General features: G+C 33.9%; 1 pseudogene across 1 annotated transcript in view; it reads left to right on the top strand.

Moving 5' to 3' along the window:
* Nucleotides 1–8,920, top strand: part of LOC143240432 (neuronal acetylcholine receptor subunit alpha-7-like) — a 78,613-nt pseudogene extending 69,693 nt beyond the window's left edge. The window contains exons 7-9 of the transcript XR_013021759.1: nt 2,910–2,996; nt 4,024–4,133; nt 8,189–8,920. The product of XR_013021759.1 is annotated as a neuronal acetylcholine receptor subunit alpha-7-like (transcript). The remainder of the gene's footprint in view (nt 1–2,909; nt 2,997–4,023; nt 4,134–8,188) is intronic.
* Nucleotides 8,921–16,058: the final 7,138 nt, after the last annotated feature.

The raw sequence follows: 16,058 nt of genomic DNA on the forward strand, positions 1-16,058 counted from the left end.
ATAAACTTCATAACATAATATCCTTTGGAGAGTCTAGCTCTCAAGAAAATAACGTTGTGACAATTTCTAACTCTCGAACTGAATAATAAACAAATTAATTTAAGACAATAGCTTTATTTTGGGGAAAATAGAATAGAAGAGATTAAAAAAATTGTTTCTTTCTTCAAACGATGTATAGCAAAAGAAATCGAAGTCTTCTGAAATAAGCCATAATTTACAATATAGCGTGTGTGTGTGTTTTCTTAATAGCAAAACCACATTGGGCTATTTGCTGAGTCCACCAAGGGGAATCGAGTCCCTGATTTAAGCGCTGTAAATCCGACAATATAGCGCAATAAAATTATTTTTATTTTGTTTCACGATGCTATTGTAAAATCCTTAAGGAAAAAAGCATATATTAAATATTTATTCCGGCTAGCCTTATGATTGCTCTTTACCGTACCGTTTATATTATAAAACAGACCCAACAATCTAAATATGAACAGCAACTTAGTAATCCGTCTATCGTTTCATCGCATTGTCACGTGACTTAATATATCTGATGCAAATAGTTGGATTATTCATCAATAGTGTATGGCCTGGAGACTGTTCTAAGAGATGAGCAAGGAGCGATACTAAATAAATATTTAACTTTTAGTTGCACTCGAGTGCAGTCTTTTACTGCCTTAAACTTTCGTTGATACAGAATATCGAGCAAAAAACTAAAGTTTATATTAAACTTCATAAGTTTTATTCTAACTGTTTCAATGCTAGTAATCCCGTACGAGTTAAGACGGTCTCAACAAAAATAAAACTTATTCTGGAACAACGTTCACAAATAGATAAAGGATATAGCTGAACACAATTAAAAAAAAACACGTAAGGTTCTGTTTGTATGCTCTGAAAAGCTTATTTTGGAATACGAAACTCGCACAATCAGATGGGTTCGTAGTGCTAGAACTTTGTCACTCACTGTCTGTTTTTTGCAGGTACGAGCTGTTTCAATAGTGTCTGTATTCTTATATATATCTGTAAACTCTGAAGTATGACCACCTATAAATATTAGGCCTCATTCTTTGATGATTTCTATTTCAACCTCAACAAAAGAGGAACAAATCCTTGGTAGTTGCCGTAACATTATACTTTTGATAAGCTGTAGTTTTTCAAACCCTTTTAAAACGTCAGTTAATGTGTTATGGAATAAATCTACTAACCATATTTGTCCCTTAGTATTGACTGAAGAGATAACATTAAAGATAGATTAACACTTGAGTCCTTAATATAAGTAGTAAGTTAATCCTTATGAACCTCTTGGAAACAAAAAATGTTAGATGTTCGTGTCAGAGAATTTGTTATCTACCGATGTCTTCAAGAGATAATTCATCGATAACTATTTAGTGACTGTGACTGGTTATTGTTTTTATGGTACCTTCATCAGATCAACATTCATCATTAATTAGTAGGAAACTAATATGTTACATGTTCGTATAAGCGAGTCTGCTATTCACTAATGTCTTTAACAGGCCACATGATTCATCAATAACTATTTGTTGATCGTGAGTGACTGTCCTGTTTTTAATACCTTTATCAGATCAATATTCAACACTGATTACCACAGTTAGCAAACCATACATTTCTTTATTAAATGATTTTTTTTTCATTCTCATATTTGGGTCTAAAGTAGTACATCCATAACGTCGATCACTTTGATTTTGCCTTATGGAACTTAGACCAAACATCTCGAGCATAACTGAGTCTTCATCAAGTCATATTTTGTTGTTAACTGACTTTACAAATCAGATACTTTGGCATTCATTGGTATATTCGTAAATTGTAACGTTTAGCTTATTGTAAATATATTCATGAGGCCAAATGTTTCAATATTAAAAGACATTCAAACATCTTTGTTGTTAAATGGCTCCCCAGTGACTCAACGGAAAGTCTGGGTATTTATAATATTAAAAATCTGGGCAAAGCATTGATAGACAATTAGGTAGCTTTTTGCTTATCAACAAACAAATTTATAACATGTTTTTACTTCACTAGGCCCCGATGTCCTTTTATTTGAAACCAATGTATTTTGAAGTGAATCTCAGAATATAACGACTTAAGCTGGGTGGCACTCTAATTAAATATGGAAATGAATTGAGTAGTACCTATCACATATTACTAATCTCTCACATTATAGTCTCAAAAGTAGATCTTATTCATTACACGTATTGATTAAATGAAACAGTTCTATATAAAACATATTGAAGAAGACTTGTAAAGAAGGAACAACAAACCCGAAAAAGAATGAAACCTTTTTTTTCACACATCTAACAGCATTGCTCTGTATCTGACTGTTTAAATTTAATTCGTCTCGAATTGTTCTTTTAGTTATTTGTTAGAAGAAACTTACAAATTACAAACATTTTTTTTTTTAAACCTAGAGTCAATGTAGTCATTAATGATAAACTGTTTCTGGTTTAAAATAAAATTACTCAACGATCAATCAACTGTCCTTTTATCGTGCAAATGACAAAATAATTAACTTTACGGGAAGAGGTTTTGCTTGTTCAAGAATTTTAAATTGATGTTGCTTTCAGAGTTAAAAACTGTTGTTCAGCAAACAAAGCAATATCACTTAAAGTTTCATGCTCAGTAGTTTGTTTACAATTGTTTTTATACAGTATATTTCACTTACTGTAAGTGAATCGCTAACTGACAATTCTATATAATTAAAATATGCATGAAAAGACACTCTCACTCGATACTTCGATTGATTGAAGCTAAAAAAAAAGCCACCATATTCTATTATGTATTTTTAAATAAACTTGATCACGTGGCTTTCAAGTTTCAGCTTTTGGGTGCATTTAATTTCATGCTAGTGTATTTGACACAAGTTGTTTATCATATAAAGATAATGTTAATTTCTAAACTTCTTTTAGGTGTTACCATCCTGCTTTCTTTAACGGTGTTCATGTTGCAATTGGCTCAAACACTTCCACCAACATCTGACGCGGTATCGATCATCGGTAGGTTGCTTTCTTTATTTAATGGGGTATTTTCTAATGGAAGAGTAAATCCGGAAATAATCAGCACAAACAATTTTTATGAAAGTTTCTTATTTGGAACAACAATTTTATTTTATTCCAAGTTATAGCTTTTACAGTAAGGAAGATCATTTTGTAAAATAGATGATGTTTCGAACAATGGTACGATCATTTTCAAATACACACGTTTTAACGGTTTGAAGAAGTTAGCTCAAAACGAAGCTAATAATTTTGTTAATGACAACTTGTAATTCTTTTCTGTTTTAAAAAAAAAAAACAACTGCAAAAAATTATGTCTAAACAAATGTTTGAAATGAAAATAACGTTGTTCAGTATGATACAAACTTTGATTGAAAAAGTACTTTGAAAATATCACATTTGTGCTAAACTTTAACGTAACAGTTTAGGCCTATTAGAATTGATTTTTGTGTGATAAATTAGGATAATGGAAACGAAAAAACGTATTAGAAAAGCGTTCCGTTTGCATTCAAATATAATAGAACTGAGAAACGGATCACTTTTGCTAGGTTAAGCTCTAAATTTGTTTGATAAAATGAAAAACGTATATCTAATGTCTTTATTTTACTTTTATACAAAAAATGTTTATGTTGATCAGAGATTTTTAGATTGGAACCCTGTTGCGTTAAACACATGTAATATCGGTGTTTAAAGTACACTGTTGTGTGTACAATTCAGTCACGTGATAGTAGTTCTAAAAATGTTTTAACAGAAAAACCAATATGTTTAACTGGCCAATAAGACCAGTTCACTTTTCTTTCATCCAATAATACACGTGAAAGATTCTTTAGCCTCATCTATCATGTGACGAAGACAAATTTCTTGAACTCTTATTAAAATTCTAGCTAAATACGACAACATGACATAGGAAATAGAAAATATAATTTAAAAATAACATAGTTACTTCTTTGTTAACTACATCTGACGTGTAATTTATTCCACATCTTAGAAAGGTTGTTTGGTATTTTTATTTTTCTTCTCTTGAAACCAGGGACATACTTTGCTTGTACAATGATCATGGTAGCTTTTTCTGTAGTGATGACTGTGGTTGTACTTAACTATCACCATCGGAACTCCGACACTCATGCGATGCCTCAGTGTGTAAGTATATTTACAAACCACTCTGTTTAACTAAATTACTAAAAAAAACACTAATTACATAGGCGTACAAGTCGTCTATAAACGACTTTTTAAAGACTTTCGTTGATCTGTGAACTAGATATACGTATTCTAACAACTAGTTGCGTTACTTGAAAGTTTTACAAAGTTTTCACACTTCTAAACAGGCAAAACACCGTAGATTTATTTGTTTGCTTTTCTGTTCAACACAAAGCTATACAATGGGCTATCTACATTCTGCCCATTGGGGGTAGCGAAAGCTGATATTTAACATTATATATGGCCCGGCATGGTCAGGTGAGTTAAGGCGTTCGACTCGTAACCTGAAAGTCGCGGGTTCGAATCTCCATCGCACCAAACATATTCGCCCTTTCAGCCGTTGGGACTTTATAATTTGACGGTCAATGCCTCTATTCGTTGGTAAAAGAGTAGTTCAGGAGTTGGCGATGAGTGGTGATGACTAGCTGCCTTCCCTCTAGTCTTACACTGCTAAATTAAGGACGGCTAGCGAAGATAGCCCTCGAGTAGCTTTGTGAAAATTCAAAAAACAAATAAAACAAACATTTAACATTATAAGCCCTCAAACTTAGCTCTAAAAACCAAGGTGTTTTAATCAGTTATCTTGAAGAAATGCTTACTGGCTTATTATTTGATTGAATCATGTATAATCTGTTCTTGCACTGTATCAGGGAATACACATACTTTGTAAAGAAGGAATAGATGTTTTCTATCTGAAACTCGTACCCGTACATTTGGATATGACATACTTCTTCCTCTAATAACTACTCTTTTTAAATAAATACCGATTTTTTTCAGATGTTTATAAAAAGATCTCTAATGGAAAAGTGCCTCCTTTGTTTATTTTTTAATACAAACGTTTATAGGTTTTTTTTGCTAATGCCAACTACTGTTGATTACGTTAGTACACCCTTATGCAAATTAATTGAAACAAGACGAAAAATTACGAAGTTTTTCAATTTTCTTTGCGTTTTATTTCTGAGAATCCAAAAATTACTCACAAATTAATACATGATATGACCGCCTTTATTTTTCAGAAGATCATTAATCCGCTTTGGCATCGAGTCCACGAGTTGACTGCAATCTTTACTAATTTTGGCCTCAATTAGCTTATCTTTCGTAGTAAAGTCCTTTCCCCGAAGTGTTTCTTTACAAATCGCCCGAAGATTTTTCAATAGGATTTAAGTCCGTAGAGTTTCCAGGCAAGTCCAGCATCTTTATTCGCGTTGTAGTCATAAAATTCTTCACAAGTTTTGATGTGTGGCACGAAGCCAGATCTTGCTGAAAAATGCCAGATTCACCTAGAAATCTCTTTTTCAATTCTGGAACGACTCTTCTCTGCAAAACTTCGATGTACTGTGGTCCTCGCATCATACTTTCTACGATATGTAAGCCTCCGACACCATAGTAACTGAAAAATCCCCAAAACATCTTCTTCAAGGGATGTTTTACAAACTGATTGATGTGAGATTCTGGAAGTTTCTCACCTGGAGATCTGCAAACACGCAGATTTCTTTGACCCTATACGAAGAAATGAGTCTCGTCACTGAATAACACCTTCCTCCATTGTTCTTGCGTCCAGTTCTTGTATTTCAGACCCCATTGATACCGTTTTTTCTTCACTGAGTTGGTAAGAAGTTGTTTTTTGACTGGTTTCCTTGCCCTTCTAACACAATTTCGAATGTCGTAATATTCCTCAAAATTTCGTCATACATCACAAAAATAACTCGATCGTACTGCAAAACACAGCTGACGACGCCGTCTGTGTGAAAAAAATGACTATTAAAGGAAATCAGCGAGTCTAGCGAGCCTACACCGGCCGCCATGCTGAAAATATTGTAAAATGACCATTTGTTTCAATTAATTTGCACAATGGTGTAGATATGTGTGAATATCTGGATCAAGCAAACAATAATTTACTAAAATTCCAATAAACTATTTCTATTTTGTTTATGATATCTGTGTTCTTCCCCCCATTGGTATCGAAAACCAGTTGATAGCGTAGTAAATCCACAGACATACCGTTGTGCTACTGGAAGGAGGGGTCTTAAATAATCTAAGTGTTTTAATGAATATTTCAAAAAGCATAAACCATTTTTAACATAGAAACTAATATTGTCTTAATACATACAGCGGAAAGTGTTTCTATGCATATTTTACATTATTTCTAAACACGTATTTTTTGTGTGAAAGCACTTGGAAAAAGTTAATCGACATATTTTCACTAAATCAAACACAAACACCTTTCAAGTTAACATGGGAGTCAGGCAAGGTTGCAACTTGTTCTCGATGCTACATATGACCATCATCAAGTTCTCAGTTGAGGTTGGCTTGTTTGATTTTGACTTTCGCTCATAAATACATGAGGTTATCTGCGCTAGTGGTCCCTAATTTAGCAGTGTAAGACTAGAGTAAGCTACTTTTGGTTTACTCTTTTATTAATGAATAGTGGTATTGATCGTAACATTCTAGCGCCCCCATTGCTGAAAGGGCGATCATGTTTGTTGTGCCGGGGATTCGAACCAAATATCCTCAGATTCCGAGTCGATTGCCGTAACCACCTGGCCATGCCAGGCCTTTCGGTTAGGGTGGAGCTGAAATACCGAATAAATTGTAAATTATTTAACCTCTGCTAACTGAGATCCACAGCAAGGTCCATCCCTACTTCAGTCACCAGTTCCAAAACGTTGACAATAATGTAATGTTTGTTCACTCAGAAACAGGTCTCCAGGTAAATGTTAACGTTTTACAAGAAAACTGGACTAGCGTTTAACACCAAAAAAACATAGGTCCTCCTCCATCGAGCATTTGATAGCCCGTAACTTTAGCAATTTCGATCTAGGGAGATAGTTTGGAGAAGGCTGAATGTTTCCTACACCTAAAAAGTCATTTATCTGTGAAAGATAACATCGCCTCAAATGTACAATTACGGTCATCTGAGAAAAGGAGAATTTGAAAATTGTAACGTCAGTTCCGGAAAGAATATCTTGGCTTATCAAGCAGTTATGATCTTCAATTAGCTTTAACAGAGCTTATACGTGAACAACGTACGGGAAAAACCTTAAGAAGAAGGAGACGTTTCATCAACACTACCTGCAGAAGATATTTCGAATACAGTCAGAATACAGAATCATCAACATTAGCATCTTCTTAGAAGCGATGACCACCTGACAACAACTTCACTAGGCCTGACACGTCGTCCGAATGTCTTACACCAGACTCAACTCCACAAGAATGACCTCAAGATGAACACGAAGAAGGAAAACTATTATTCATGACCACTTACATGGAGAAGGAGTCTATTGCAAGGATCTCAACACCTTGGAACAGTGTGATTACAACAGAAGAGAAAACAGATCACCACTTCAGGACCACTAGTCCTACTCGAAAACACGTGCTCAGTCTGTAATAGAATATACTGAATTCGAGCTGGTTTCTTTGACCATCTTCAAGCCCACAAATAAGATCATCATGAAAGACCTTCGACTGTAAAAAAATTGGCAGTCCTATTAGTACTACAACTATTTTTAAATCATCCTACGCTTTCATCTAGAAACTCAATATGCAATTCGCAGTATAATCCATATTTCTGAATTGGCCGTTTATCCAAAAGTCGTATGAAGTACCTTTAGTAATGAAAATTTAAAGATCTAATGCTCTATTTTATGTGAAATCGTTCGACAAAACAACTGAAAATGTAAATTTAAGTTATTTTTAATCATTTTCTTTGGATTTTGTACTGAATGTGAATATCGTTAGTTTTATTCAGACCTTAAAAGGAAATATTTTAAAATGGAAAAAATCGCAAAATAAGTAATTCAAGTTCAAGACTAAACTCTATTCGCTAAATGGAGATTTAACTACACGTGCCGGAAATATAAAATCAAGACTTATATTAAAAGTATTCTAATTGCGTTTTTTCTTTATTACTTCAACGCATACAAAAACAAATTTAAAAAGTTAGATAAATATTTTTGAATACTTGTTTTACTTAGCTTATGTTTTATCTTCTTTTGCAGATCAAAACAGTCTTTTTAAAGTGGCTTCCGTGGATCCTTCGAATGAATCGCCCTGGACGAAAGAAGAACTCTCGCCATGTTTTTTGCAACAGTAAAAGGAAAGAGTTGGAGAAGATGGAGCGATCTTCCAGGAGCTTGATAGCCAATGTGTTAGACATTGATGATGACCTCCGGTTTCGTAATAGTACATCTAGCTTTTTGTCAGTTCGTACAAGTGAAGAAGCTGTGACCAATCACTCATGTGCAGTTACACGGAGAGAAATAAGTGCCATTCTTCGTGAACTCCGTTTTATTACCAGTCGTTTGAAGACCGAAGACGAAGCTACTGAGATTATAAACGAATGGAAATTTGCAGCAATGGTGATTGATAGAGTCTGCTTGATTCTTTTTACTTTGTTTACTTTTCTTTCAACCTTTGCGTGCATTTTTACAGCACCACACCTTGTAGCGTGAAGTACCACACTTTGCAGCGTAAAGTCTGTAAATAAGGCACTAAACTGAGCAGAAGTTTCTTCTCAATCTGGATTTTTAAGAGCAACATATCTTGTAGCGTGAAGTCTGTAAGTGAGGCTTAAGTAAGAGATCTTTTTCAAATTACCATCGATTCAAAACTGATGACTAAAGAACGAAATTAATATAATTCATCTGTTAACATAGTTTATTAGAAATATATTAAATCAATGTATTGAAATGTATCAAGAGAAATGCCAAAAATAAACAAAATAAAATTTGGTTGTTATTTATCCAGAATTCCATCAAGAAAGTATCTACGAATACCTCCAGAGTGTAATTTTCATTTTCTCAGGTTTCGGTCTTTTCAGTTAAAATAATTCATAAAAGTAGGTCGTTTTGCGACCAGATTGGATTAACAGAGTATTCTATATAAAATACACATATCCAGTTGCCTAGTCATCAAAAAATTTAGTTTTTTATGAAAATGAGCAAAAAAAGAATAGAATAGTTAACATGAAATATATGTTGCACTTAAAAATTATTCTTGTTTATTTGTTGTTAAGCCCAAAGCTTCGCAAATGGGCTATCTATGCTATGCCCAACACGGATATCGTATTCCAATGTTTTGCATCGGAAACGTTCAGCTTATCGCTGATCCATGAGCTTTAGGGTATTCGGACTTATTAATAGACCTGTATATAAAGTTTTGTATACTTGCTTTCTTTTCGTTAGTAAAAGCTTTAAAGAATTTGCGTTTTCGAAACAAAAAATCATACTTTGGAATAGACAATCATAATAGCACTACTATTTAGTTCGTTCTGGGATCCGTAATTGTAGAACTTGACGGAAAACAAATAGCGTCTTATATTCAACTCACTTTATCTACTTCTTTAGCTATGATTGTTAACATTAATTAATTACAAGTGTTTAGTACACAACATAAAGTCTGAGAACAGCCTAAAAAAATCTTTATTATGTTCTTACTATTATTATTCTTTTCAACTGGCATATTTGAAAACAAAAAGATATAAAGGCCTTAAATTGTTAAACATTGGTATAAAAAGGCCTTAAATTATGAGGCATTGATAAATAAGAGCCTTAAATTACTTAATACTGAGAAGAACGGCTTTACATTATTATTCAATGATTAAAAGAGCCTTATATTAAGTACTGAAAGAAAAAAGGCCCTTAAATTATTAGGCAATCAGATAAAATGCCTTAAATTATTAGGCAATTGATGTATATATTTGTTGATTTTTCTATAATGTTGACATAATAAGAGAGTTAAAACTGGTATATTATTAGACATGTGACATAGAAAACCATTGCAAGAAAGAGAAAACTGTGCTTTGAAAACATATTTAATTTCCATATTTTTGTGGTATTTCTCATACAATCTTTAGAAGGGATTTATTATATGACTCTCAAGCAAACCGTGCGTGAGTAGATGTTAAATCTTACCAGTAACAAACAACAAAATGTGGGAGGTAATTTCCTCCAGGACCAATGCTTTCGGTCGTTATACGACCAAGCTGGAAGCCAAGTTGTTAACATGCACTTACGACTCTTAACTTATGGCAAAGTTCGCGCACCGTCGATAACAAAATAGCAAGAAAAGAAGAAGAGCTGGAAGTGTTTCCTCCAAAGAAGGCGTTTATTGAGAAGTATATTGACGTGTTTTTTTCCGAGTATTTTTCGAGAGCAACCACTGACAGGAGCAAATTACGTGAAGTTGCAGGGCACGTTCTGCATGCGTAATGACCACTGTTACATTAGTAATTCCAAATTAACTTGCATGGCCAGTTGGATTCAGCCACGTTTAAGCAGTTTTTCCTGTTTTTTACTTAATAATGAATTCTGGGGACTTTTGAAGGAAATGAATGATGTTTGACTCAGGTACTTTCAACACACTGAACGGAAAAAGAACCGATTTAAGACGCCTGAGGTTTAATATATTCCTAATGACAGGACTTTAGGTGAACTTTTGTTCTAACATTACAAATTTTCCTGTAAAATATTCTCTTCCCGTTTAAACAAAATGGAGAAGAACACGTAAAATTATACAATTTCTTGTACTGTTTTTGAATTTTAATTATTATGCCTAGTTTGTGATTTTCTATAGGCCTCAATCCTACAATAAAAATATTTGAAAGTTATTGTTTGTGTTGCTTGAAAAGTTTTATGCAACGCCACTTCTGGGAACTGAACCATGAGAGCTAACTGATATAATTAAAGTCAGCATCCATCTTAAACAATGAAAACTGTACACCTACCTACACATATTGTATTCACATCATGCAAATACACTGACATAGAAATACATATATTTGAGTTTCAAACTACTACATCATGCATTTCTGAACAAAGTCACTGTAAACACGTTGTTGTTTTCTTACTGCAGCAGGTTTCACACCTAACCATTAATTAATCTGTTTAATGTTGTAAAGATGAAACATTAGACTGTTAAGTAAACTTTAAACTACTGTAGCATGAAACACGCTGACAAGAAAAATTCAGTTTCTTCCATAACAAAGGCATTGGATAGAGTTTTTCTATCCATATTGCTTCGCTGTTTTATTAAGTTGATACAGACATAAGATGTTTGGTTCGTGTCGGAAGTACCCCCCACTATGCTTATACAAAATGGATTTTGGCTGTCCACGTTAGAAGTACTCACTCTGTCTGTACGAAGTGGATCTTGACTGTCCAAGTTAGAAGTACCCACTGTGTCTGTACGAAGTGGATAGAACTGTCCAAGTTAGAAATATTCATTATGTCCATACGAAGCGGATCTTGACTGTCCAAGCTAGAAGTACCCATTGTGTCTGTAAGAAGTGGATCTTAACTGTCCAAGTTAGAAGTACCCATTGTGTCTGTAAGAAGTGGATCTTAACTGTCCAAGTTAGAAGTACCCATTGTGTCTGTAAGAAGTGGATCTTAACTGTACAAGTTAGAAGTACCCATTGTGTCTGTATAAAGTTTCTGATGACTGTCGGAGTTGATACTGAAAACATTTCTCTTTTGCTGATATTTTGTTCAAGTACAGAGAACATACCATGACTTGAAGAATGTCCGAGCATATCTAAACCATTATTTGACAAATTTCTACTTTTATGTCCACTTATGTCGGCGTTTGGATTAGACTCTCTACCTCACTTTCCGAAGTTCTTAGGATTGTGTAAGTTGAGCAGGTACATCAGCTAGTAATACGTAATTTACACAATATTTAAAGTAAATATTAAACATTATAAAACTACTTTTATGAAGCAATATAACATTTTCACAATACTGTTGGGATATCATTGTGTAAGACGTTTCTTATTACAAGAGACAACGTTTAATAAGATACGGTAAAATGAAAGATGGAAAATGCTTACATTGTAATGTGAAGGAGAATGCTTTTCACCGTTTGTTTCAGCAGGCCTTAAACACTGAATCTCACTAACTACTTCAAAAAAAAAATGGTTGGAAAATATTTTTTATCACAGTTTCTACCAACTGATTAAAAAATACAATCAAACTTTAGTACTTAATAGTGGTATTTTTTTCATTCACATATTCCCCGAACCGGGACAGCGGTAAGTCTTCGGATTTACAATGTTACAATCAGGAGTTCGATTCCTATCGATAGACACAGCAAATAGCATGTTGTGGCTTTGCTATAAAAAAACGTACATACTTTTACTTCACGCTCTGCCAAGGTTGATGAAGTTTTTCTTTTATTATTGTAAACATGGATCGTCTAACCATTTGATAGTTCCGCTTCCTAAAGAAGCGGAATTATATATTTGACCCTTTTTGTATCTCATACGTTATTAAACAAAAAATTATGAAAAGCATAACTACTTAAGACTAACTTCATTTTTTAGTATTTTATCCTTCTTACTTGGTATCGGTCATAAGCGATCCCGTTTTATTTATGATGCAAGGTGACCCTATATCTTAAACAGTATTAAAGCTGAATATAGATTTTTTTTTCTTTCTGAAAATGCTTATCAACACATCAGGAATTCATATTTTTTGTTTCACTACACATGCTTGTTGCTTTATTTAAAACTTACAATAAATATCTTAAATCCAAGATGAAATTTATTCTTTTTTAAGGTAGTGATTATGTTTTAAGTGCGCTTTTTTGCATGTTTTTCACTTGGTTTAACACATTGTAGTACCTTGTATGATCCTTGGTTTAACATGTTGTAGTACCTTGTTTTAACACATTGATTTTTTCTGAATTTCGCGCAAAGCTATATGAGAGCTATTTGCTCTAGCCATCCCTAATTTAGCAGTGTGAGACTAGAGGGAAGGCAGCTAGTCATCACCACCCATCGCCAACTCTTGGACTACTCTTTTACCAATGAATACTTGGATTGGCTGTCATTTATAGCGCCCTCACAGATGAAAGGGCGAGCATGTTTGATGTGATGGGGATTCGAACCCGCGACCCTCAGATTACGACTTGAGTCCCAAATCGCCTGGCCATGCCGGGCCATTAACACATTGTAGTACCTTGTAAGATCCTTGGTTTAACAAGTAGTAATTGTTATATAAAAGCACTAATTGCAACATTTGTCATTATAACACGTGTATATTCCTATAAAGTAATATAATCATATCTCTTCACCTTAAATAAGCGGATAACCTTATATTACTAGCGTCAACAATTGTAACATTTTGAAGAAACTATCAAGTCTTTTCAAATTTAAATAACTATAGGTTCATAAAACCACGTGATCATATTCATGGCAAACCCAGAAGTTGCTGAATATGTTAAATGTTGATTGGATAGAGGTTATTAAGAACAGAAAGAAACTGTACACCTAAAGAGAAAAGAAAGAAAACCACTCTATGATAGACCTTGAATGTACTTGTGACTTCAGACGAGTACACATTCTTGGCTTGAACACAACAGCTTGATTTAACTTACTTTCTTCTGAACTTATCTAAATTCTTTTTTTCATAACACCACCGTTAAGTCTAGTTGCAATTCTCACTTAATAACAAACACTACATATTTAACCTTCTCAAGAGATTCAAAATTCTAAGAAAATCTTAAATATTGTTCTGATGTGGTAAGTAGAATTATTCTGTTTATGCATTAAGAAAAAAAAACATCTTAGTCTCAGTACTACCCTTGATATTTTTCAACATGCTGATACCTCACGCGACACATGGGCTAAGCATCTAGATTCTAGAATAAGGCCTAACAGTTTGTTGTTGAATTTCGCGCAAAGCTACACACCAAACATGCTCGCCCTTTCAGCCATTGAGGCATTATTTATGTTACAGTCAATCCCACTATTTGTTGATAAGAAAAGTAGCCCAAGAGTTGGCGGTGATGACACGCTGCCCTCCCTCTAGTCTTGAACTGCTAAATTTGGGACGGGAAGTGCAGTTAAATCTCGTGTAGCTTCGCGCGAAATTCAAAAACAAAGTAACAAAATTAGGGACGGTTAACGCAGATACCTCTCGAATAACTTTGCATAAAACTCAACAAACAATATCCCGTTGTTTAGATACTAACACACAACTATTCAATAATTCCAAATGAATGTTTATAAAAATGATCCTATATGCAAAATAGACCAGTGCCTCTTACACGATGGAAGATACCTAAGTACCTATCCCAATTAAACACCTGCATTAAGTTAAAAAAAAAACAGTCACCTATAGATAGCAAATACGATATGCCATTAGACTAAAATATTACGAGTGTACTTCTAAAAAGACATTATATGTAAATACACTCTGACAAGATTAATCTAGTGAAAAATGCGTGATTATTTGTGGAACTGTTAGCGAACGCGTATGACTATCGCAGAGACCTGGCAATAACGAAGTGGTAGTTTCGAATTAAATGCTATACACGTGGACATGGCCAGAAGGCATATTCGAAAGTATCATATATAAACCCTCGTCCTCATGTATTAACAAAAATTAACATTTTAATGAACCTGATTTAATATTGTGAAACTGAACCCAACAACTGTACAGGGGGAAAGCCATAATTGTACCTGACCCTTCAGGTCACTGAACTAAACTCCGATACAGACACCACGATTTTACGTGGCTACTGCGGCCCGGCATGGCCAAGCGTGTTAAAGCATGCAACTCGTAATCTGAGGGTCGTGGGTTCACATCCCCGTCGCGCCAAACATGCTCGCCCTTTCAGCCGTGGGGGCGTTATAAAGTGATGGTCAATCCCACAATTCGTTGGTAAAAGAGTAGCCCAAGAGTTTGCGGTGGGTGGTGATGACTAGCTGCCTTCCCTCTAGTGTTATCTTTACCCGCCTGATAATACAAAAAATATGGGCATTGTTCAGTTTAATATATTGATTTAGCCATTAACTTTTGATTCTGTTTGTATTATGTCAGCTTATTATTATGATGTACCTGGTTAATATATCACAAAATGTTAAAATAAATTGACATCGGTGATTATCTTTCTTAGTTGTGTGGTCTGATAAGAGTACAACACAAAGGTAAGGAAAAGAATTTTACCATTTTAAGTATATACACATTTATATACATACCCAAGAAAACAAAAGGTTAGTCTGGCATGAACAGAATGCTAATGGAACCAGTTTATTCATATAGATTGAATAATGTTATTAAAAGTAAAAACATATTCAATAAATATTTGCTTCCCAACTATTCCACGTTTAGGTACAATAATCTCCAATAATATTTGGAAAAGATATAAAAATTAATAATATTTGAAAAGAAACTACTTAATATTCACGCAAACTAAAATAGATTAGACGTATAAGACGGGTTCGAAAAGGGTTTGATTTTGTTTAGTTGAATGGCCTTGTAGTGTTTTGTTAATAAGTAGTTGGATTACTCTAACTGCTACACAAGGAGAATAAGTTGAATTTGCAAACAAGATCTTAAAACCCTAGTCTGATACACCTACCACAAGCGCATACTCGGGCCAATTTGATCTTTAACTGTCAATGAATCAGTCAGTTTAACCATTAACCATAAACGAATAGACTGGTTTGATCACTAACTGTCAACGAATCACTTCTTGGTTAGGGGACAACAAAGATAAAAAAAAAAAAGACCACTCCAAAAGTAACACAAAGAAACATGGTAAAGTTACAAATTAACTTTGTTAAATGTTTTAAACATGAACCAGTTAATGATTAGAATCATTGTCATGGTTATGTTTATTTGATAAACCTCCTCAAATTATTATATACATGTTGCTAATGAACTCTGAGCAAGTATATACTCTGAGGGCACCTTACCTGTTATGATTTTATAATAAATTCAGAAACCTTTTCAAAGTTTAAACGTTGAGCACTCTTATAGAGACTTAGCTGCTCTCGTGAGAGGCCATGGCTTGTAAATGTTAAATATTGATGTTCATGAATCTGTGTTCACCATTTAATTTAAATGCACCAAATACAACAGA

The sequence above is a fragment of the Tachypleus tridentatus genome, chromosome 13, assembly GCF_004210375.1.
Source record: "Tachypleus tridentatus isolate NWPU-2018 chromosome 13, ASM421037v1, whole genome shotgun sequence".
NCBI lineage: Eukaryota > Metazoa > Arthropoda > Merostomata > Xiphosura > Limulidae > Tachypleus > Tachypleus tridentatus.